Genomic DNA, 26153 nt, shown 5'->3' on the forward strand with positions numbered 1-26153 from the left:
GTGAAAAGAGCAGAAAAGAAAATCCTTTAAACCAACTGGCCAAGATATTTTGCAGGTCTAGCTGGGGCTTCCTGGCAAAATGAACAGTATGTGATTTCCAAGGCTCCCAACTGAATGAGGGCTCTGCTTCTGGCTCTGCCATTAAATCATTGTGTGGCTTTGGCTCAGGCACTTGCCCTTTCTGGGCGCAGGTTCTTCTTTATAAAAATGGTGCATTGGACTAGATGGGGTCCGAGGCTCCTGGCAGTTCCGTGGGCTGTGGTTTAAAGACCCTTGGCAAACCTGGACATGGGGTGAATACTAGGTGTTGAAGGGAGACTGGTCACTTGGTAGAGAGGGAGATTTGGTGTTTAGATGAGGAGCCCAGCCCTCCAACACCGTCAACACTGATGACATTAATTTAATTTCCTGTTTAGTACCCTTATAGGGCCAGCGATTAATGCGAGTTGGTAGGTGTTGGCGGGATCTATAGAAAGGACTTTGCCCTTAGGGATCTGACCCTCCAGATAGAGAAGCAGCAGTGTCCTGTGTTATAAGGCCTTTGAAATCAAAGTGTCCTGGGTTCAATTCCTGGTTTCTGCCCCTAATACTCAATAGATAGTTATGGAATAAACAAGTTTACTGTGTGTCCTTGGAAAAATTGCTTAACTTCTCTGAGCTGTGACTGCCTCTACTGTTAAACGGGACAATAATAGTGCCAATTTTACAGAGTTGTACAATTGAATGAGGTTATATAATAAGCCCATAGTAGGCATCAAAAGGAGTACTTTTCATCCCCTTTTCTTTCCTTGAAGAGGCACGACCTGAAACAGCATAAAGCTTAAGCAGCCTAGAACAGAGACAAAGGATCCAGAGACAGAGGCAGAGCAGTGTGTGAGCGTCTACCCACATGGGATTTGGTGGGTTGGGAGAGAGGGCAGGATTTTATGGGAACCTTCTTACTCAGAATCCTCTAAGAGATGCTCCGAAGTTTGGAACATTCTGTCTGACTTTCTTTTGCCTTCTCTCCCAGTGCTCAGGTCTGTCAATATCCTACCCATCATCCAGGGCTCAGTTTAGAAACCACCTCCTCTTTGAAGACTCCCGTGAAGCTTGAGCTATATTGCAACCTCTTCCCCTCTGGATGCCCCAGTCCCCCCTGTGCATCTATCCCTTTTAGACCTGTGTTACAGCTATTTGCCTCTGAGTCTTACATCCCCCGTAGACAACGAGCTTCTGCAGGTTAGAAACCAGGTGGGTCTCACTTATCTTCATTACATCTCAAAGAGATGCAGGCCTGGCACAGGTGTCTAGTCAATGTGTGTGAAATAATTAACCAGGCTTCCTAAGAGGAAATGAGAGAAGGGATGGGAGAAGATCCATGACTTTAAAGGGCTTTTTCCAAACCCAGTTTGAGATTTCGAGTTCTCTGCCCAAACCACAAGAAAGTTTGTAAGATACAGATTTTGTCCTGAAAGAATGGTCTTGTTAGAAGCAAGGCCAGCCTAAATGAAACACATAAAGTTATGATCATTATAGAGAACATGTTACAGCTGTTACAAGGTCCAGGCAATGCTTTAAGCTCACACATATTAACCCCTTTAACCCCCTCAATAACCCTATGAGGTAGGACTATTATGAAACCCATTTTGCAGATGAGGAAACTGAAGCCCAGAGACTTCAATAATATGCCCACAGACCCTCGGCTGGTAAGTAAGAGCTGGGACAGGAACCCAGGAACTCCTACTCCAGAATCCACATGACACTCCCTAAATCCAGCAGGAAAAAATTGCCTATGATTCAGAAAAGTTTGAGGTTATAACCTCGAGGACCTCTGGCAGGTCACTAATCATCACTGGGTTCTAACCCCCATCAGAAGAGGGTTTCAAAGTCACTCTTCTCACCCTCATGGGCCCTTTACACAAAGAAACGCACCTGCTGAAGGTACCAGCTTGGGGGAAGGAATAGGAAAGAGGCTAGAACTACAGCCGATCTGTCTAGAGGGGGCTCCGGGCCCCTTTCCTGCTCCTTTCAGGTGATCCTGTTGGCCTCCCCTGCACAGAGAGACACTGACTGGACGTTCTCACTGCCAGTTACCTCTTCTCCCAGCCTTTGGACTGACAATGATGCAACGTACACATGATATGACCTGTCCACATTCTCACTCTGCTCAACACTGCCCTTACTGCTTAATTATAAGCCTTATGTAATGAGCTCTGTGTGAGCTGGCTGAGGTCTACCTCCTCAACCCCACTTCTGGCCACTCTCCAGCCAGCACCCTCCATCCAGCCAAACCAAATCCCTGCAGATCCTCGAAAGAGCCTTCTGTCTCAGGCCTTGTACTTTTGTGTATGCTGTTTCTCTAGTCCTTCGTATTTCCTTCCCTTCATTCTCCCCCTCTAACTCTCACTGATCTTTCAAGAATTAGTTCAGGCATCATCTTCTCTAAGACTAGTCCTTGAGGCTCAATCCCTGCCCCATCCAACCCCATAGCCTAATCTGTGGCCCCTGATCTCTGATGACAGTAGTACCATTATCCCTTTGCTCCGCTGGCTTCCTGGGGTGGACGGGGGGGGGGGGGGTGCTCTGTAAGACCTGAGGGTAGGGACAGCTTCTTTTATCTCTGTATTCCCCGATGCTGAGATAGAGGTGTTTAATAAATATTGCCACATAAATAATAAAACAGTGCAAAATTGCAATGTATGTGGCACTTGATATTTCTCTCAAGCTTATGAGGAGAATAGGATAGAGAATTGTGAATATTTGTAATCCCACATCAGAAATAAAATTTCGACCAAACTCACAAAGCTAAGAAATAACAAAGTAGAGGCTGAAGCTCAAGTCCTACATCTCTGAAGTTCGTTCTATGAACCGCTAAGAATAGCACTCTTTCCTGGCCTAGGTTTGAACAAGTTGAGAAACAAATCATTGTAATGATGCAGGCCAAAGTGTCAACTGTATTACTGATGGAGGCCAATTTGGAGGACATGGCTTGGGTGTCTCAGCCTAGGTGACTTACAAATACTTAACCAACACACTGGGCAGAACATGCCCACCCAGTCCTAAATTCACAATCAGAAAAATTACTTTAATTCTCCAAGAAAAGGGCAAATAAAGGCCAGGAGTATGAAAAGAGAAAATCTCTCCTCTTAGAAAACAAGAGTGGGGGAAAAAATAACTTGTCTGACTCTAAGAACAATCCAGAAGACAAGCTTTCAAACCCAATTTGAAGGAAAGTTCAATTCCCCCCAAATCCTCAAGATGACATTGAACAAGCCCACCCATGGACTCATAACGTTTCCCAAAGTTTTGAGTTTGAGACCCCTATGAAACACTCGAGCAACGATGCCATAGCTCCAGAGCTAGGTCTGGGCTTAAGTGAACATTGTAGTCATTATCAATCTGTAAAGGTATTAAAGATATGGGAAGTGATGAGACTCCTCAGAGAGTGGGTAGAGTGGAATGGAAAAGAGTCTAAAACTCACTCCTCTAGAACACCACAAGTTAAGGGATAGAAAAAGAGGGAGAGGCTGGAGCAGTTACTGAGGAGTGGCTGGAGATGTAGGAGGAAGAGATTGGCTTTGTGAACCAAAGGGAAGGGAGGTTTAAGGATGAGGAAGTGGTCATCTGTGCCACATATTGTTGAGGAATCAAGATTCAAGTAATAAATGAAAGAAAGAAAAAAAAAACCAAACAGCTGGATTTGAAGTATGTAGGTCAGTAAAGAATCATTTCAGTGAAATGGTAAGGGCAGAATCCAGAATGCAGGGGATGACTGGGAGGTGAGCAAAACTTGTAGATAACTTCTTAAATAGTGTGGTGGGGAGAGAAGGTGGAGAAGTAGGGCAGTGGTTGGATATACAGATTAAGTGGGAGAAGAAAATCTTTATCCCATTTGAAATATGAAGATATTTAAGTATGCTGATGGGAAGAAGGAGCCAGTGGAGAAGGGAAAGGTGAATATAGAGATGGTACCTGGTGGAGGCAGGAAGGTGAGACCCACAGTACAGGTGGAAAGTTTAGGAACATGGCTTTGAAATCAGGTAGATTAAATGCAAATCTGCTTACTAGTGGTCAAACCTCAACAAGTTATATAGCATTCCACCCCCTCCCCAAACTCAGTTTCCTCATCTGCAAACTGGGTAAGATAAATTGTATCTTTCTAAAGTCAGTAGGACTATAAACAAATGTTTGGTTCTCTCATTCTGGGCACATGTTAAGATCAGACTTCCTTGTCCTAATTAAGCTTTGGCAAGGATATCAGAATTGCTTTATCCAGTGAAATATGGACAAAAGGGATGTATGTCACTTCCAGGTGGTAGATTTGGGAGCCAGTGTGCGCTTCACCATATTTTCTTTTCCCTCTGCCATAACAACCTCAGTGTTCACAGTGGCTGCCCTACCTATCACTGCTCTGAGTCTCAGAGTCAAAACACACGTACCATTGAGTAGACTCACCAGCCAACCTCTGATGGACATGCAGCATGAACAACAAATAAATCTTTGCTCTTCTAAGCCACCTAGATTTGGGGCGAGCTTGTTACTGAGGCATAACTTAACCTATCCTGACTGATGTACTAGCTTGTCAAATTGAGAGTTACATGAGACAATATGAAACATGACATACAGCATAAGATCATAGGGAAAACAGAAACTATTTAATAAATAATAATTCATTTCCCTTATTGGGGGTTGTAAACAGAATCTCTCAGTAGATAAGAAGTATGTGAAGTTGTTTATAGGATGCAAAAATTGTCTTAGTAGTAATGATGATAAATAACATTTGTTGAACAATTACTACAAGCCAGATTCTGGATAGAGAAAAAGTCCTTGCTTTTGTTTGTCCTTTTCTCTGTCAGTTATTTTCTCTCCCCACTAATCACTTCTGGTTATGCTTGTCAATCAACTAGATACTGTACAACTTGACTCTTGGTGCAGAAAGGGACCCCAGAAATCATCCAGCACAATCTCTATCCAATGTCAGGACTTCCTGTACAATTTCCGTGGTATAGAGGCATCCAAATTTTGCTGAATCACTCTTTGTGACAAGTTGCTTGCTACCTCATGTATAGCTGCTAGACCGTAAGTTCTAACACATCAGGTCACAAGTTTGCCTTGTTCACTTTGGAATTCTTTCCGTGGCAATATAGTAGAAAGTCAATTGATGTGTATTAAAGGAAAAATGACCATACAGACAAACTTTTGGATAGCTCTACTTTTAGCTTTCTTGTCTATAAAATAGAGATATCAATACCGACCTCAGAAAACTTCAAATGAAATGACATGAACGTACCTGGTACATTGTAGAAACTCTGTGAGTGTTGCTTCTCATTCATTATCTCATTTCTCCTTCTTAAACAGAAACAAAAATAGACTAATGCTGCAATACAAGTTGAGCTATTCTTTTAAATAATTTCCCATATCCAAACGTGAGCAATTTCTGGAGCAAAGGTGCAAGGTGTACGGTATGCACCTAAAATCATGGACTCGCAGATATGGGGAGGCAGTATAACTCACTGGTGAGGAATTCAGGCTCTGGAGTCTGACAGATTTGAATGCAAATCTACTCTTTGTGGATTGTCTGACCTTGCAAGTTTCTTATATTCGCCAGCAGTCATCAACCTTCTTATCTTTAAATGAGACTATCTCAGGGTTGTTGTAAGGTCTGAAGAAGAAAATTGATGTAAAGTGCTTAGCACTGGGCCTGGAACATAGCAACTACTTAGTAGATATAAGATATTGGTGTTATTAGTTTAGGGTACCAAGAGACATTAGAGGCCATCTAGACTAACCCCCAATCAATTCACAACTGCTAGGTAATTAGATCCTGTCAGCAATGTGTTGGCTTGTATTACCTCACTTCCATACATAGATACAATCTATCGTCTTAAACTGTTTTGATGTATTAGGGTAACATTGGCTGCTGTAACAAAGAAATCTAAAGTGTATATGGATCAGATATGATAGGAGTTTATTTCTTATCCAAGTTCTAAACTGGTTTTCCTGATTAGTGAGTGGCTTTTCTTCAAGAGGTGAGTTAGGGGTATAGGTTCCTCTATCTTTAACACCTGGCTTCCAAGAACAACCAAGCTGGTTTACATCAAGCCATTAAAAGAAGAAACCATATCTGCTTGTTGACTCTCTTGAGGTGGAAGTGACAAACTTCTTCTGATATGCCATTGATAAGAATTAATCACACAGCACCTCCTAAAATGCAGGGGGTGCCGGCAAATATAATAGCTACCTGGCTTGGTAGCGATTTCCCAGTGGCCACTCTGTTCTACTTTTATGAAAGGGGGAGCTTGCATTTTAATGGTCAGCTAGCTATATCTTTCATAATTGATAAATCTGCTGTCATCTGTATTTTCTTTGCTGTGATTTGCACAGTCCTAGAAGAAAGGTTTTGATTTAAACATGGGCAGCCCTAAGGTATTACATACCATGTGGCATAACTCATAAAAATTTCAAATGAATTTTATGATGGAGGCAAAAAATAGAATGCAGAATGTGTTGGGAAATTGAAGAAGAGAGTAACAGAGGAAAATAAAGTTAGAACTCAGTAGAGCTGGGAGAGGACAATTTACACATAGAATATATCACATAATTCTCACAAGAACTCTGTAGGGGTAACATATCTCCCCATTCAATAAACAAGGAAACTGAAACTCAAAGCGATGGCATGGCTTGCTGAATGTCACTAATGTAAAACTACAGAGCTCAGTCTCAAACCTGAATTGGTTGAACTATAAAGCCAGTGTTCTCTCTTTCTCCAGATGTGAATGTAAGAGGAGTCTCTCAGTTTAACTATCTCAGTCCTCCCCACTGCCCTGCTCTCTCCTCCAGTTAGTCAAACTTTCACCAATTCCTTCTCTTCCAGGGAGAGTAATCTTGCAAGTGGTTTTAATTCTCACTTCCACTAGCATTGCATTGTACATCTCACCCACAGGCAAAATTACAAGCATGTCTACTGCTTGTCCACTTCCATTGACTCCCCTAATCAAAATCATTTTTCCGTGTGGCACAAAGGGATTTTAAAAACTCCCTTTACATTGGAATCTATGAATATGACTCTTAAAATATCCCAGCATCTACCTTCTTTCAGCCGAATCCCATCCACATTTTGCCAGCAATGTCCCTGCCATTTTGGATAGGAAAGAAAGGTGCAGGATCAGAATTACTGGAATTGGGGTGTGAAATTCCACATCGGGCTTGGATTTGCCTCTTCAACCCAGCATGAGATCCCAGCTTTGAGGGGTAATAAAAAAAATATTAGCTTCATTTGCTCCAGGAGATTTCCTCATAAATGATTCATATTTGTCTAATAACTTGTATCCACCCCTCTCATCCAGGAGGCACCCATCAGCCACAAAGAGCCAACTACTGAATTTGACACTGGCAGATGCTTACTTTTGATCACTCCGGTTTAGAGGAATCTGTCTCTGTCTCCACACACACACACACACACACACACACACACACACACACACACACACACGAGAATCTGGTATAATTCATGGGGAGCATTAATTAGTGCATATCAAATGTGAGCTTGACAGGGCTATGATTTAAATACAAAGATGCCTGAAGAATTATGATTCAATATTTGAGCTCCATGCTAGTCTGATACTATTGTATCCACCTGAACAAATACGGCCTGGCAGCCTACCTTCTCCACAGCTGTTTCACTCTCTCCCTATAGGCTGGTGGGTATGAAGGGGCCTCTTCTGTGAGGGAAAAGGGTAGGGTTCTACACGTTGCTCGGCAAGTGGAAGACAGCTGGAGCTAAGGGGTGGGCTTCTCTGCCCTTCCGTCTGCTGGCAGGAATTGTGGTTCCATGAGTGGAACAAGAACACCCAATCAGCTGGGTATCCTGTGGAAGCTTTCATCCACGATCTGACACATTAACTGTGGAACACCTGTTGCTATTTTTTTTTAATTCTGCTGAGCCTCATTTTCCTCATCCATAAAGTAGAAACAATAATCCCTACCCCTTGCAAAGTTGTTGTGTATTTATAAGCACTTACATGCTTAGGGCAATTGCTTATGCCAGGGTCTGATCTACCATTTGTGTGCAATTTATCATCCACTTCTAACAAGAAGCCTATGAATCCATGGATGAAAAGGAAACGGAGGAACAAAGAATTAGGAGATTTGCCCGAGGGTACCCAACTGGTAAGCAATGGAGTAAGAATTCAAGCAGTAGTCCATACTCTTATTCATCCCATCCTGTGGGTTCTCTTTTGGATTTAAATGGACAATGTTGAGTTTAAATCAACTTAAGTAGAAGAGGGAATTTATTGGTTCTCTCAACTAAAATGTTTAAGAAGTATCTAGTACCTGGTCTGGCTGTATAGACACTCAAACAATGGTCTAGACACCCTTGTTGAAAATCATTTGACCATATACGTAAGGGTTTATTTCTAGGCTTCTATGCACCAAAGGGCACAATCAACAGAGTGAAAAATCAAACTTTGGGGACAGAAAAGTTTTCAAATCGTTTATCTGATAAGGGGTCAATATCCAGAACATATAAAGAACTCTACAAACCAACAACAAAACCTCCCAAAATGGCCCAATTAAAAACTGGGCAAAGGGCTCCAAATAAGATATACAAATGGTCAATGAGCATAGGAAAAAATGCCCAACATCATTAATCATTAGGGAAATGTACATTAAAGTCACAGTGAGATATCACCTCACACCCCCTAGGATGGCTTCTAGCAAGATGAATAAACAAACAGAAAATGACAAAGTGTTGGCAAAGATGTGGAGTATATGGAACCCTTGTGCACTGTTGATGAGAATGTAACGTGGTCCAGCTGCTAGGGAAAACAGTATGGCAGTTCTTCAGAAAAATAAAAAATATAATTACCATATGATACAACAGCATCACTTCTGGGTATATATCAAAAACTTGAAAGTAGAGTCTCAAAGAGATATCTGTACACCTATGTTTATGGCTTCATTATTCATAGTAGCCAAAAGGTGAAAGCAAGCCAAATGTCCATTGACTAATGAATGGATAAACAAAATGTGTTACACATATGTAAGGGAATACTATTCAGCCTTTGAAAGGAAGGAAATTCTGACACGTGTTGTAACACAGATGAACCTTGAGGACACTATGCTAAATGAAATAAGCCATTCCCCAAAGGTAAATACTGTATAATTCTACTATATGAGTTATCTAGAGTAGTCAAATTTGTAGAAATAGAAGGTAGAATGGTGATTGCCAGGCACAAGAAGGAGAGGGAAGTGAGAAGTTGTTATTTAATGGGTACAGAGTTTTAATTTTGCAACATGAAAAAGTTCTGGTGATTGTTTGCACAACAATGTGAATACATGTAACGCTACTGAACTACACACTTAAAAATGGTTAAGATGAGGAGAGGAGGGATAAATTATGAGTAAGGGGTTAACAGATACACACCACTATATATAAAATAGATAAACAACAAGGACTTACTGTATAGCACAGGGAACTATATTCAATATTTTGTAATAACCTATAATGGAAAAGAATCTGAATACATACATATATATGTGTATATATATATACATATATATATATATATATGAATATAAAATCTATATGTATAATAGATTCACTTTGCTATATGCCTGAAACTAACATAGTATTGCAAGCCAACTGTACTTCAATTTAAAAAATGTTTTAATGTTTAAGATGGTAAATTTTATGTCATGTGTATTTTGTCACAACTAAAATTTTTTTAAATTAGAAAACAACAACGACAAAAATAATTTGCTTCCTAATGCAAATTTCCTTCCTCTCTGTTCCTAGCAGAGTGCCTTTCACAAAAAAAAAAAGGATAAAATTTGGTCGGGAAGTTCTGGAAAAACTACACCGAGGAGATACTTTAACTGTAACACAAAGGACCAGACAGACAGCTCCAGGCAGAGACTAAGCAGTGTGTGTGAAGTGGCGGTGGGGGGATAGTCTGAGCTCCAGATGTGAGCTGAGAAGTGTGATGGCCAATGAGGCTCCGAAAGAGGCAAGGATTGCCTGTCCTGGTAAGGGGTCTGGACTTTCACCTGGAGGCACCAAGAGACTTATTACTCACAGGATGGATTGGTGTCATCAAAACTGTCGTGTCTCCATGACTTGAGACCTGACTACCTGGTATGTAAATTACCCAAGTCCTGTCATTTCCTCTATGCTGCTTTCTTCTTTCATTTCAATGATCATCAACATCATAAATATCACAGAACTAAAGAATGTTAGAGATTATGTAAATCATGAGCTCTGACTTGGTGGCAGGAGCAGGGGAATGTTACACAGAGTGAACTTCGGGTATGAACTCTCTCTGTTCCATGAGGGTGACTTCTGTGCCCTGTCCAGTTTGTAATGACCAGGTATATACAGGAGGCACTCTCTAACTACTAGTAGAATATGGGAGGCTGAAAGCCTTTCCCTTAATCTAGTATCACTTTGCCTGGATACAATCTTAGTTGCAACTGGGGGTTAAGGTTGAGCTCCACAGGAACCTTCTGGCCATGGCAGAAAATTCCTGCACTGGGAAATTCCTATTGCCTCTGATGCTCAATTCCCAGTGCACAGAGCAGGCAAGATCATCCTCAGAAGCATCTGAATTCAATCCTTCCTTCTGTCATTCACTTGGTGCCTCCTAAGGTTAGGGCACCATTCTGAGAATTCAGAGATGAATACAGCTTGATCCCTGCCCTAAAAGACCTCATGGCCTAAAAGAGGAAGACAAATAAATTAACAAATGATGCTCTTCTCTACTTTTATCGACATTATGTATGGTACAGTTCCAGACCTACCCCCTCCTCCATGAAGCCTTCTTGACTCTTAGTGGTAGCCTGTGTGGTCGAGCTCCGAGAGCACTTCATTCTCTACACCACACACCAGGACCCTGCCAAGCCCAGCCCCCTTGTGCCGTGGTTGTATATTCAATTCACCACCTGGACTGTGTTCTCCTTGACAGCAAGGACTTTCTCACAGAGACACCACTCATCTCACCTTCTCACACTTCCATGTGTTTGCTCCTGTAGCTCTTTTTGCCTGGAAAATCTCCCCAGCCCTCATCCGTCACCTGCTGGTGAACTCCTGTTCGGCTCTGAAAGCCCAGCTCAAATGTTCCGGGCAGTAACTCTTTGTGCCCATAGCATTGTCTTACTACTTCTGTAGCATTTACTGCTCTGTTTTGAAATGTATTCATTTACATGTCTACCTGCCCCACTAGACAGGACTGGAAAAAGGTTTCACCTTTTATCAGGGGTACAGAATCAGGCGGAGCACTAGTCAGGGTAAGGCAAGTGTTCTAACAGGTAACACCTAAAATCTCAATGTCCAGTACATGTAAATTCCAATCAGATTTTCCTGATTAGTGGCCATGGCGGGCGGGCGGGGGGGGGGGGGGATGTCGTGCTCAATGCCATTTTGACTGACCTTCTGCCATTTTCACAGGTTCCAAGATCTCCCTGGTGTCCTCATTAAGCCACCAGATGGATGAAAAAATAGTGGAGAAGGCACACCCACTTTCTAACCACCTTGAGCCTGAAAGGACACTCATGTCCTCTGTTCACATCCTCCTGGATGTGAGGGGACTAGAAACTGTATGCCCTGGCAAGGCAGCCACTTCCCAGAAGTAATTCTACACTACAGAAGGGGAGCAGGGGGCTTTGGAGGTCAGTTGGCCATCTCTGCATGGATGATAAAAAATGGACCATTTAAACACATACCCCATCCTACTCAGGAAATACGAGAACTTTCAGCTTTCAGGGAGGTTCAGCATTCAGCCACTGAAAGAGAAAGTTGATGTGGGGAAAATTCTCAGATTCCTAAAAGGAATTTGGCAAAGAAAGCCTACAAACAGTATGAGACAATGAAATATAATGCCATTTAATTTGGTCCTGTAATTATAGTTACTTCTTCCCAAAGAGCTGAGAATAAACACTCTAATTACTCTACAGGTTATATGGAGATTAATAAACCTGACTCCTTCAAATCTCTCCCTGCAGAAACACATAGCTCATAAAAACAAAAAATCAGGGCTAGACCTGACCGGTTATTGGACCCATCTCCCTGGGTAGAGGAAGAAAGGGATTATAAGGTGAGCATCTAATTTGCTCCATGAATTGTAACAAGCTTTTTTTATGAATCACTTGAACTAATTCTCAGAGCAAATCCTTGACTTGGGTATTATTGTCCCCATTTGCATGTGAGGAAACTGAATTTCAGAGAGGTGGAGATACTTTCCCAAAGTTGCACAGCTGGGATTTGAATCCAGGGCACCAGAGCCCACACCCTTTCTACTGCACCAGGTTCTTCTCAGGGAAACCTCCAAAGCCTATACAAGGTTTCTCTTCTCAGAACTCTGCCCACAGAAGATCGCTTGGTTGTAAATATGCACCTTCCATACTTAGTTGCCCAAAGGGCAGATGCTGTCACCTCAGATTAAGCCCCTGCAGTATCCCAGTGACTGTGGTGAAGAAGCTTCCTGGAGAGGCTTGACTTTCAAATGCCTCCTTCCAGCCCATCAGTCAGAGCCGTTGCCGTGACTTTGTAGATGGGCTCCACTGAGCTCTCACAGAAATGAGCACCTGGAATTGGACTCCCTCATGCATTTATATTGGCCTCATCAACAGGATGACTCCAGGAGATCAGGATCAACCATCTGCACACCCTGAGCGGAGGCTCCAGGAAGAAAAGAAATACCTTGAGCCAAATGGCAGGAGACAGAGGCTGCCAGGGTATGGATAAGAGGAAGGGATGAAGGAGAGGTCTTCTTCAGGTAAGGGCATCTGTAATGTGAGCTCAAGAGAGGAGAAATGTCTCTGTCTATAGGCAACCTCCTCCAATGCAGAAGGGTCCCACTTCTCATGAAGAGCCACCATGTCCACCTTCCCTCTTCCACACTCTCCCTCCCAGCCACGCCACATGTTCCCCCTTCTCTGAACTCCTGTCTCTTTCTGGGCACTTCACAGAACGGCTGCAGCCCGGTGTGGGAAAAAGAATAGGGACAGCATAAACTGGGAATGAAAAGAATGCACCTTGGCAGTGGAAAGACCTGTGTTCTAGTCCCGGTTTAACCACCTCAGACCTTGGGCAAATTATTTCCATTTCTCTGAGCTTTGGTTTCTTCATTTGCAGAATGAGGATAATAGCAATGCCTACCTCACAGGATTCTCATAAAGGCAATCAAACTGCTGAGCTTCGTACCGGGCATGGAGTCATTACCCAATTTCTGGGAGATTTTTTTTTTAAAAGCCAACAAACGCAAGACAAGGGATTTGGAATTTCAAAATCCTACCTGGCACTCTCCAGCCAACATCACATTGGGCAAGTCACTTAGATTCTCTCAGTCCCAACTCCTTCAACAGTAAAAGAGGAGGAGGAGGAGGAGAAGGAGAAGGCCTGCCTTTAGATCTTGTGGAATTGATGAGAGTTTCAAACGATGTAACATTCATGAAACCCCTGGGGCAGGGGGTGGGAATGGCCGTCAAGAAGCTCACTGTTTAGACACAGAAGCAAGACCAAGAAAGAGATCTGACAACCTGTCAGTGGTCTTACTGTGGGCACCAGAGACAGCAAGAGCCAAAGAGGCACAGAGAGGAGAGATCCATAAGGACTGCAAGGGGAGGTAGGATGCACCATGTCTTAATGCATGAACGGGGTTGGCAGAGATGAGAGGGGCATCCCTTTAGTGGTGAAATGAGCGCGGCCTGTGGGTTTGGGAAGGAAGACAAGCTGGGGCAGGTAAGCAGGGATGACAATCCTCTGACTAAATCATTATCAGGTGAAAAGGACCATAACTTGACATAAGTAGGATGGGACCCCACCAAGGAAGGGAGTTGGGGAGGGGTGAAGGAGGGAGACGGGTATTTCATTTCTGACTTTTGATGTAAGTATCTGTTGTCTTTGCCTACCCAGCATCCATTTACCCTGATTGTCCTGTGGGGAGGCCCCAACCCGCACCCAACTCCAGGGACCATTCACACAGGTTATGAACCCTGAAACCTGGCATTTATCTTTGACTACCTTCCAAACTAGACAGCTCTCGGGTCCTATAGACTGTAGCTCCTCAATAACTCTCTGATCCACCCATTTCTCTCCATCTTCACTGACATTACCTACCCCCCAAATCCAAGTCATCCTCACCTCTCATCTGGGCACTTGCATTCACCTTCTACCTGGTATCCTTGCCTCCGCTCCCCTCTTCTCTAATCCATTCTACTTCCTGCAGCAAAAGCAACATTTTTCAATAGCGCAGATATCCCCATTCTATAATACCTTTCGGTGGCTTCACATTACCCAGAGGATAAACTCCAAACTCTTTACTGTGGCAGGTTCCTGTTTATCTGGCTTAGACTCTAGATCTAGGCAGTTTACATACTTGCTTTGTCATCTTGGGCAAGTTATGTGACTTCTCCGTTCCTCACTTTCCTTATTTGTAAAATGGATATAATAATAATACATGCTTTAAAAGTTGTCATGAAGATTAAATAAATTCATATATGTGAATCACTTAGAACAATGCTTGGAGCATTGTAAATGCTTTTTAATTGTTGCCATTATCACCATCACCTCCACCAATATCATCATCATCATCACCTTTGTATCTCATCATCTATCCCTCTCTCTCTACCACAGCTAGACTCAGACTCAATTCCTCCTAACATACTATCTCTCCTTAGAATCTTCATATTTGTCGACCCCTAGATCCACATACTTTTTACCTTAAGCCTCTCTTCCTCAGAAAATCCTACCCTGACTGGCTCAGGTGGGACTAAGATGTCTGTTATGCTGTCCCATGGTACCCACCCCCCAACTTTGTAATATTCATCACACTAGCAATTACTTATTCAATATCTCTCTTACCTATTGAATTATAAACTCCCTAAGGGCAAGAACCAAGGAAGTCTCAGTCACCACTACTCCACCTGCCCCACTCACCACTCCACAAACTCCCACATAAAAGGTGTCACCATGTTTCGTACCATTTCCTTTCCCCGTGCCTCTCGTTTTCGTAAGTGGAAAGCATTCCTCCTAGTGGAAATGAGTTTCCCACTTATTTATAGCACTCTTATATTTAAAATTATTTTTAAAGAAAACCAACCAGAAGATCACATTTTAACCCAACCAGCTAAGTTATTTAACATACTAATATAGGCCATTTTCAACCTTTGTTCTAAAAAAAGGGGGTGGGGTAGAGAGCAGACTACAGAAGCCCTGCATGATTTAGAATTAGCAGTGCTGAAGCTCTGAAGGACCAGCAAAAGCTGCCACTTTGCCCACTTGAAAGATGCTTCCCAAAATAAAAGACATGCCATCCACTGACACTTGCATAGTCTTGAAACCATGCGTGTTCAGCCTTATGCCAAAAGAGTTTGGGAGAAGAGGGAGCGGCTGCTCCTAGCTCTGTCAGCAGCCGCTTCTGAAGCTACCATAGCAACAAGTTTAGACTAAAAGCGATCCTTCCATATTAGGTGTGAACTGACTCCAGACAAGGAAAATAGCTTGCAGAGAAGAAGCCAACTTCACTGGGAAACTCACAGGGAGTAATCCGCAGGTGACCCATCCCCCTGCTTTCTTCCTCCCAAACCACCATGTTAGGATTAAAAACTAGTAATAGTGAAACAATAAATAAATTAAAATTTCCATTCCTTCAAATACCCAGACATACAACGTTGCTTGATAAAATTGCACTGGAGTCCTCCCCCACCCCCAAAATCCCAGCACCCTCCCCTCTTGTTCGGATTCTCAGCTGCTTCTGTAGTCCATCCATCTGTCAGTGCACATATGGGTAAAAGAGGCAAGCCAGGAAGCAGGGAGGAGAAGGATTTTATTTCATAAGCATGTTCTCAGCAGAGTAGAAAATGCCTTCTACCAAAACCGAGAAGAGGGTGGTGGTGGTGAGTCTGGGGTAGTGTCTTCTCAGCTTGGAATGACCCTTCAAATGTAGATGCTACTCTGCCATTTGGGTTCCAGTAGCAGAATGTGCCTCTCTTCCCACTGCATCTCCTTACACTGACTCCCATCCACTTCCAAACACTCATCCACTCCCTACTAATAACAAGACTGTATGGCACACTGAGTCCCAGCCACTCCTTATGTCCTTGTCTGTCTTTTTCCAGGTTCTCCTTTTCAGCACTAAACCAGCTCAGGTCAGAACTCTGACACATGGCGACTGTGCAACCTTGCAGGAGTCCCTTCCTATCTGAGCATCAGTTTCCTCAGCTATAAAGCAGGGCTAATCATATTGCCAAACTTATGGGAAAATTGTGCAGACTAAATAAGATAATGGTGTAACGCTCTTATCACAGCGTGTGGCTCACAATAAATGATCAGCAAATATTAGTTTTTTCCACCCATAAACCTCATCTTCCAGCTCACCTTGGAGCTGCCCACAGTATCTAGTTTTGGCAGCTTTTGTCCTTGGGGCAAAGACCATGTTGCCTTATTCATCTTTTCTTACTGATTTGTCTATAGTCCCAGTTACCTAATACACAGTGTCTAGCTCAATGTGACTGTTTAATACATGTTAGTTATAGAAATGCACAAATTGATGGATGGGTGGATGAATGGATGACTAGATGGATGGCTGCATGGATAATAAAGGGGGGAAATGCACCTTTTCCTTGCCACATTGAATCAGGGACAATCTGCTTCTCTGACAAGCCATCCAACAGAGACAAGTTGCCCAGGTGGGTTCACAGACTTGCCTGATCATCAGGCCTTTTCTGACCAGGGGCTGTTGCATGGAGTTGGCTGAATGTTTCCTTCTCCATCCATATGGGAACTTGGGAATTTGGCTAAAGTGCTGGTATTTTGTTTTGTTTCTCTTTCTTGTCTTGACACTGAGGCTCCTTTTCTTCCACTCCTTGAGTGCCAGCACAGATGCCAGCTGGCCCCTTGGCTCAGTTAACCCCTTCCAGCCTGCCCTTGGATGGCTCTGCCAATGCTCCATATTGCTTGGCATTGCTGTGAACCCACATGGCTCCCTGTCTCATGATGTTTACACTGCTACTCTGCCTCTCTCTCAGTTCCCCCAGCCTGGCTTCTTCCATTGAACAAAGCCACATCTGAAGAGAGCTGGAACTAAGCACAGACTTGGAAGGAAGGCAGTGTGTAAGGCTGTCAGGTGCTTCCCTTTGTGCCCATGGCACAGCTACAACGATTTTATAAATGAGGAAGCTGAAGCTCATAGGGGTGAAGTCACACAGCTGGGAAGATACGGATCCAGAACTCAAAGCCAGGCCTCCTGACCCCAGAGCTTGTGCTCATATCACCACGCTAGAAATTCTCATTATCCTTCCAGTGAGTTGGAAGGAATTTTTCCTGTCTTTCTTTCTGTCCCAGCTCCACAGCCTATAAGGTTCCTTGCCTCCTCATCATCTCTAATTTTATGTAGGGATAAACTCAGGCTTAGAAGTAGTGAAGGATCTATGCAATCATAAAGTCTCATTATTGGAAAAGAAACAGAGATGATGGAATCCACCCAGATGGCAGAATCCTGGCCAACCCCATATAAACAAAAGCAGAAGAGCTAGTACGAGAGTGGACGTGTTCTGACCCCTTGAGGTCTGAGCTAACTCCGTAGCATCTTCTGCTTACACTGCAGTGGCATTTACAACATATGTTGAGATCAAATGTTTATACATCTGCTGCCCATTCTCTGACTGAGACTGTCTTTATGACAGTATTCTGGATATTTAGTGCTGTGTAACAAACAACCTCAAAATGTACAAGCTTAAGCCATCCTTTTTGTTGTCTTGTACAGTTCTACAGCTAACTGGGCTCAGCCAGGCAGTTCTTACCTGGGGTCTCTCATGTGGTTACAGTCAGTGAATGAAGCCGGAATCACTTATTAACTCACTGGGTTGGATGCTCAAGATGGCTCATTCACACAACTGGGTGGGAACCACTGGGGGCTGTCAACCAGAGCATCTATTCATGGGACTTGGGTTTTGTTTAGCATGGCAACTGGGTTCCGAAAGTAAGTGCTTTGAGAAGCCCAATCCGAAATCCCACTATGTCCCCTGCCACATCCTGTTAGTCAAGAAAGTCACTAAAGTCAGCCAAAGTTCAAATGAAGAGCAAAAAGTTGCTGCCATCTTTGATATGCCACAGAAAGAGAGGGTCTTTTAATCCCCTCTGTGGTCTCAACACCTTAAATAGCATCTGGCATACACAAAGAATAAATACTTACTGACCAGACTCAAACTGACAAATTGTGAGTGGAGAAAAGACTGTCCTGAGAACAAATTTAGTGACTGCCATCTACTCCCTTGAAATCTCCTGGTGTCTTTAACTTCAAATAACATAAATGCATTTAAAAATGTATCTTTTCCAGCTTCTTCATGGATCTCTTTAGGAATCAGGACATAAGCACAGTAGTAGCACAAGATGGAGAATTTTCCAGCTGGGCTGATTATGTATATGGACTCTGGAGTCATACTGCTTAAGTTTTATTCCTAGCTTTACCCCTTTTTAGCATATACGTTTAGGCTAAACTTCTTATGTCTCGATTCCCTACCCATATAATAGGATAATAAAAGCATCTACCTCTAGGGTAATTGTGAAAAGTTCATCACTTAGTATAGTGCCTAGTATGTAATAAGTGCTTAATAAACATTAGCTATCCTTTCCAGGCATTCTTCCCCTTTCTTATAACTGCATTGAATAAGCAAATATCTCCTTAGCGTCAGTCACCCACTTTTCCTTCCCTTTCTCTTTTTAACTACCAGTTCCTACTTTTCTGGGTATCACCTGTGTTATTATGCTTGGAACTGTATAGAATTTTACACTTTTCAAAGTACTCTTGCATCCATTTAGCACATCTCTTTAGGATCTTTAATAAAGGTGACAGGATTGTTGCAATTATTACCATTTTATAGATGATTGAACAGAGGCTAAAAAATGTGAAGTATCTTGCTCAAGATCATCAACATAATAAATTATCAGAGCAGAAACAATTTCAGTGTCATGGTTTAGATTCTAGTCATTTCCCTAATAACTGTGTGATCTCTAGTGAGGTCATTGAGAGTCAGATGACATGTGACTTCAAAGTCTGAGGGAAGTCATTAGAGTCTGGACTTTCATGGACCTCAAATTAAAAGTGAATGTTTACTCCTTCTGAATTATCAAAATTGACTTAGGCTTCTAGAACAATTTCAAAGGCAATTAATTTTCCTAAAATAAGAGCAGCTGTTCTTGCCAATGGATAGTAAATAGGAATTTCGTGATGATTTAGAATTTGCTAAGGATTCTTAGAAGCCAGACCATGATAACTTTTTAGCTAATTCATGGAGGCAGGTGCACTCTCCCCTCTGGATCTAATTCATGGCTTATGTGAATTCTCTGGTTTGGAGGGAATCTATGACAAAAACAATAAGACAATCATCCTGATATGAATCCAGCATGCTCAAAGGATGACCTACAGCAAACTGAGTAATCCCTACAAGTATGTGGCATTAGCAAATGAAGGTATTCATGGAAGTAGCCAACACAAAACCTTTCCAACAAGTTACAGAGAGCACAATGTGAAAAGAGAGCACTGGACTGGAAATGAGAAAAGAACTTACGTGATTTAAGTCCCTATCATGTTCAATTCAAAACAACAAACATTGAGCACCCACTTGGTTACATGTATTGTGCTAGAGATGATGACATATGGCCTCTTCTTTCAAAGAACTTGTAATCTAGTAAGTCAGAGGCACCAAAATATCCATAATCATGTGGTAGGTGTCTTGATAGGGAGATACGTAAAATGATACACACAGAATGCCATAAGAGCACCTGGAAGGACATCTAGTCCCCATTGGAGGAGGGGCAAGGAAGGGCAGAGGAGGCTTTCTGAGGGAGATGTCAGCTGATCTGAATTGTGAGCAAAGTGTGGGTGTTATAAAGACAGAGAAGAAATTGTAAGGGTAACATAGCAGAAAGAATAGTATGAGCAAGGCATATAGCAGCGTGGTGCAGAAGGGGAGACCATAAATCACTCCACAGTACTCAAGCAAAACGTGTCAGGCAGGAAGCAGCAGGAGGCAGGGGTAGGGAAGTAGGCATAAGACAGATAATGGACTAAGGACTTAGTATCACATTATCTAATCTATACGTCACAGTACTTGTTAAAAATTTTTAACATTCCCCCATTTTACAGATAAGGAAAATGAGGATTTAGGAAATTAAAGAATTTTCTTAACTTGTCTCTGAAGCTCTAAATATGTCTCAAGAAAAGCTGTATTCTGATCTCACAAGAGATGCATACCCATTCTTATGGAAATCACTCTGCATTTCTGTGTCTCTTGTCCCTTTTTGCTGAAATGGAAAGGACGAGACAAGATACCTTCTCAGGCCGCTGCCTGCGGCTGCGTATTCCGATTCTACAGGCTCCTTTGGCGGCTGCTGCAGAGCTAGAACCACGTGCTTGTTTTCAGCACCATGGAGAGGTGCCGCAATGCTGAGAGCTGCAGACCCGAGGGTCAGCCAATGTAGAGGAAACCAGGAGATCCACAAATCTTCTTTTAAATAGGACAGCAACAAAGACAGAAGGGCAAGGAGAAGGAATATCAAGAGAGGAGGGAGAAAGAGAAATTGTCCATCACCAGTGTTTTCTCCAACAGCCTCTGAGTGATATGCTGAGTGAGACAAAGTGAACTAAATAAAGGGAATAAATTGCAGCAGCAACATGTCCTCGACATCATAATACAGATGCTGTAATCATACAAGGCTAATAGTCTGAGTCACTCCACAGCCATCGAGAACAAAAAATTGATGGGACATTCCTTGTGGCTGCTCACAAAAACCAATAAATTAAACTTGCTGACCATGGCCTGAAGACAGGGGGAGGCACAGTAAAATTATGTAACTGGTGGTTAATTTCCTGAATCACACAGCTTTCTTTTCTTTTTCTCTTTCTTACATTCAAGACAGGTGGTCTATGGCCTCATGTGTCTCTGTACCACAATCAAAACTTCCTCTCCAGAAAAGGTCCACTATCTGACTTATACTAAAGTGTAAGTGGTGCCAAAACTTAAAGAACTCTCATAGGTAAATCAGAAATTATTCACCATAATTTAAGTTCCACAAGAACAGAATAGTTTTCTTTCTTTTTCACAGGCACCTATAATATGTGTCTAATATATGATCAATAGCAATAATAGCAAAAATATTAACTAATATATATTAAGTGCTTACTATGTGACAAATGCCTTTTTGTTTTCTCTTTTAATTCTCATAACACTTGTGTGAGATAAGTAGTTTATTATCTTACTTTTCATAGAGGAACCTGGGACATAGATAGGTTATTAACTTCCCAGTGTCACATAGCTAGGAAATGCAGAGGCAAGAGGCCCAGCCAGGAAATCTAAATCCAGAATCCATGTTCTTAACCATTGTACTATAATGATCAGAAGGAAAGATGGAAAGATGCACAGAGAAACCAAAAAGAGACACAGTGATACACACAATAGTGAAAGTTGACTCAAAACTTTAAAAGAATTATTACAGCCTACAAGGTCTCACAGTGAGGGTTGAGGAAAGAATAATAATTCATCAATTCCATTTAATACAGAGACACTGTGCTGAGCACTGAGAAGGCAGAAATAAAAAAGAGCCTACCTGGAGAGAGTCTGGAGAAAAGGGAACCATCCTATACTGTTGGTGGGAAAGTAAATTGGTGCAGCCACTATGGAGAACAGTATGGAATTTCCTTAAAAAACTAAAAATAGAGTTATCATATGAACCAGCAATCCTACTCCTGAGCATATATCCAGAGAAAACTCTTAATTCAAAAAGATACATGCACTCCAATGTTCACAGCAGCACTATTTATGATAGCCAAGACATGGATGCAAACTAAATGTCCATTGACAGATGACTAGATAAAGAAGGTGTATATATGATGGACTACTACTCAGCCATAAAAAACAATGAAACAATACCATTGCAGCAACAGGGATGAACCTAGAGATTATCATACTAAGTGAAGTAAGTCAGACTGAGAAAGACAATTATCATATGATATCACTTATATATAGATCTTAAAAAATGGAACAAGATGAACTTATTTACAAAGCAGAAATAGACTCACAGACATAGGCAACAACCTTATGGTTACCAAAGGGTAAAGGAGCAGGGGAGGGATAAATACAGAGTTTGGGATTAACAGATACGCACTACAGTATATAAAATATACAACACAAAGATAACAACAATATAAGATAAACAAAAAGGACCTATTGTATAGCACAGGGAGCTATATAATGGAAAAGAATCTGAAAAAGAATAAATAAATATATCTGAATCACTTTGCTGTACACTTGAAACTAACACAACATTGTAAATCAACTATACTTCAATTAAAAGACAAACACACACAACACACACACACACAAACTTACCCTTAATATGTTCATAACTACTGATGGGCAAGGACAAGTAAAAAGACAATAGGAAAAGATGGTATAATGAGTGTTTAGAGAAAGGTTCCTGTGGGTGTTATAGAAATTCAGATAAATTCACCTTCTCAGAGTTAGGGCATTGGAGTATTTATTACCTATGATATGTGTTCTGTGCATAGATTCTAGAAACCCCACTGCTTAGTAATTAATGGGGCACAGAGGTCAAGAGGTGGAAGGAATTCTCAAGTGAGGACGTGAAAAGATTGATAGGCCATGTCAGAACATTAGAGATTGTGTAGTCTAACCTAGCACACTCTGCAAGTCTGTTTACTCAACATTATTCTGAGCACCAAATAGGTGTCAGGCTCTGTGCTTAGCACTAGGGATGTAAAGATGAACAAGCAGACATGTTTTCTGCCTTCACTGAGATCACATTCTAAAATCTACCCTTGGGAGTGGTGAAATGGAGGCTCAGAGAGTTAGAGTGTCCTGCATAAGATTGGACAATGAGGTGACAGTAAAGCACAGACTCAAAGCCAAGGCTCCAGTCCATTGCTGCCTCTCAGGAAGTGCTCATTGAGTGAATGAGGGAGTAGTGAACAAGGATGTATTGTAAAACTGCTTGGTAAGCAAAGAAACAAGTTGTTAGTTTGGTAATTAGGCAGAAGTGATGGCTTGCGTCTAGCTGAACTACTCAGATACCAGCAGGACTTTAACTGGTGACCAGAACAGCCAGGAATGCCTGAGTCCAAAACCTTTACCTTGACTTTCAGCTTTTCCGCCCCTGCTTTCAGCAGCCCCCTGTATTCCACTGAGTTTGTGCATTTTTGTTTCCATTTGTTTTTTGCTTCTGCAAATCCTCAGCCAAGCCAAGGAAAATCAAAATCAAAAATATAACTTACTGAAGCAGCCTCAGAAAGCCCCTGGAGAGATGGCAGCAGTCAGAAGAGGAGAAAATAACCCAGCAGAGTATAAATAAAGCCTGCACAGTGATGGAGAAGCTAATTCGCATAATCCCGCCCCCCATCCACCCTGGAAAACCACAGGAGAGCCTGGCACTGGCAGGGTAACCTTTAGATAACCGAGCTGCTCACGGCATGGCCCAGCTCTCCAAATGCAGGAGAGCACCCACAGCTTGAGTCTGATACCAAGGAGGGTTGTTTGGAGGAACCAGATAGGCCAATAGGTAGAAGCCATTATAAGTATCATTCTTTTTGCTGAACTGCCTCATTTTCCCCCCAAGGTGGTCAATCTAAAAAAGGTTCCAGATGAAACATCTCCAGAATGTCCCAGTGTGAAGTAATCAACTGGATATTTGATAACATCTGCTTAGAAGGAGTCCTTGGGGCAGGACTGGCTCTCAGCCTACCACTCAGAGAGCCCCCTTTGAGCTCATGGTTATTTGAGCCCTGACAGTACAACTTGGTGACAGTGGAGCCCATGCCCATAGGTCCCTGGACCTTCTGTAACTGCTGGTTTACTTCTGATATTGTTCAGCCTTCCTTCTTTCTCCTTCTCACTCATGGCTGAGTCCTTTAATGTTTTCTGTCTTGCCAGATGCTAGGATCTAGTCTAAACCCTGTAAACTCTAGCAGCTGACAGCCTCCTAATTCATCCAAATTCTACCAACAGATAAATGATATCATACTAGAGAGATGAGATGGAATTTCGTCAGATAAGACTTAACCATATTTGACTATGGGAAAACTTCTCAGCTGCCTGATGCAATTTGAACTTCTGGAAAAATTACTCATCTATATAAACCCTATAAAAATTAATTCTTAAAATATCCATTCATAGCATCTTAAGTAGGAAATAGCTGACAGGAAATTGTAATGCAATCCCTACATGCTTAATTCCATTCAAGTCAATTCAATCTGAGCTAAGAAATATTTGTTAAAGCCTGCTTTGTGTCAGGTACTGTGTATGGTCTTAAGGATATGGAGGTGAAAGAAACACAGGTCCATCTTTGAGGAACTTACATCTAGTAAGTTAGTCACAGAAAATATAAATCCAATTCCGGAAAGAATGTACCATAACCATGATACAGGCTGCACTGGGAGCTTAGAAGAGAGAGCTTAATTGCAACCAGGGCAGAGAGGGAACTGGCTTCTGGGAAGTGTAAGGTTAGCTGTGATGGACAGGACTTGGCAGATATACATAGGGAGAACACATTCTAGTTAGAGAATACAACAGAACCAAAAGCTGGCATGCTGGATGCACTGTTCTAAGGAGTGAAATACCATGCTTTGCCCGGAACATTGTGTGTGTGTGTGTGTGTGTGTGTGTGTGTGTGTGTGTGCACGTGCGTGTGTGAAATAAGTGGTGATGAGAAAGTGAGGACCCGAGTTAGTTCTACTCATTGCTAAAGCACTTTATAGCTACCACTGGATGCTCAAAGATGGTGTTCTTTGGAAATCTCCCCCGACCCCTGTTGCTGGTTTCTGAACAACTGAGATTTGGGGTTATAATTTTCCATTTCCCCTTGCCTTTTCCCCTAGACTGTGAGCCACTTGAGGGCAATGACTGCCTTACTCATTAAACTGCCATGCTGACAGAGCTCCTGGCATATCAGTAGATACTCAGAAGAAATTTGCTGAATTAATGAATTATACTTGCCTTTTGTGCCTTGGATGCAGGCACACAGGTTTGGAGAAATTAAATAATTGGTTTCAGTCACAAGGCCGGTCATGGCAAAATTTATTTCCAGATTTTCTTATTTCATAGGATGGCAATGTGTGTGTGGGGGGGGGCATGTTTGCAGCCCTCTGTCAACTCTAGAACTAGAGAGACCACAATGGCTTTTGGAGTTATTGATCAGAATCTCCCAGAGAAGCCATTCTTGACCACCTCCACTCTCCTCATTCTCTATATCCTTAAGCCATGTTTTCTCAACATGACTTACATTATATATTCATTTTTGTTTGTTGCCATTCTTTCCTCTCTAAAAGGAGAGTAGATGAGATATTTTTGTCTGTTTCACTTATTGGTGTATACCCAGCACCAAAGGACATGCCTAGCCTATACTAGTGTTGAATAACTAAGACAACAAACACAATGGATGCAAGGGGCAGAGGTGCAACCGGCAGAAATGTGGACATCAAAGAAGAGAGACAATCTACAAGTCCTATTAGTGTATTCACAGTGGTATAGAGCCTTCTGGTGGACACTCAGCCAGAGAGGAGTGGTTAGCAGTGGGCCGTGCCTAAGGGACTTGGTAATCTGACCAGTCCACAGAGGTTTTGCCAAGAAACATCAGTATGGCACCAATTGTCCTGTGGAGGTAGGCAGCTGCAAGGGTGGTGAAGGGTGAGTCAAGAACAGCTGAAGGGGGTTCATGAAGATTTCCAGAGGGCTGGAAACCAGGAATTCAGCAGGAAACATGAGAACCAAGTGAACTGTAGACATTGCAAATATTAACATTAACACTAAGAGCTCCAATGGCATGTCCTGCTAGAGGCTCATGTATACGCCATCTCCTGTCTTTGTGCTTTTGCATATGCTGTTCCCTTCACATGATGTGCTGCTCCCCAAGGGTTGCTTAATTAGCACCCAAACCTCAAGATTATGCTCAGACCATTATCTTTCACAGGAAGCCTTTCTTCCAGTTCATTTCTCTTGTATGCACTCAGAACATATCTTTATGATAATCCCTGTTATGTTGGAGTGTAGCTTTAATAAGAGGCAAAACTGTTGCATGTTTAAAAACTCAGGGTGGAGCCAGACTACTTGGGTTCCAATACCAATCCACCTCCATTGATCTGTGTTTACACTGGGCAAGTTAC

Source organism: Camelus ferus, chromosome 13, assembly GCF_009834535.1.
Source record: "Camelus ferus isolate YT-003-E chromosome 13, BCGSAC_Cfer_1.0, whole genome shotgun sequence".
Classification (NCBI taxonomy): domain Eukaryota; kingdom Metazoa; phylum Chordata; class Mammalia; order Artiodactyla; family Camelidae; genus Camelus; species Camelus ferus.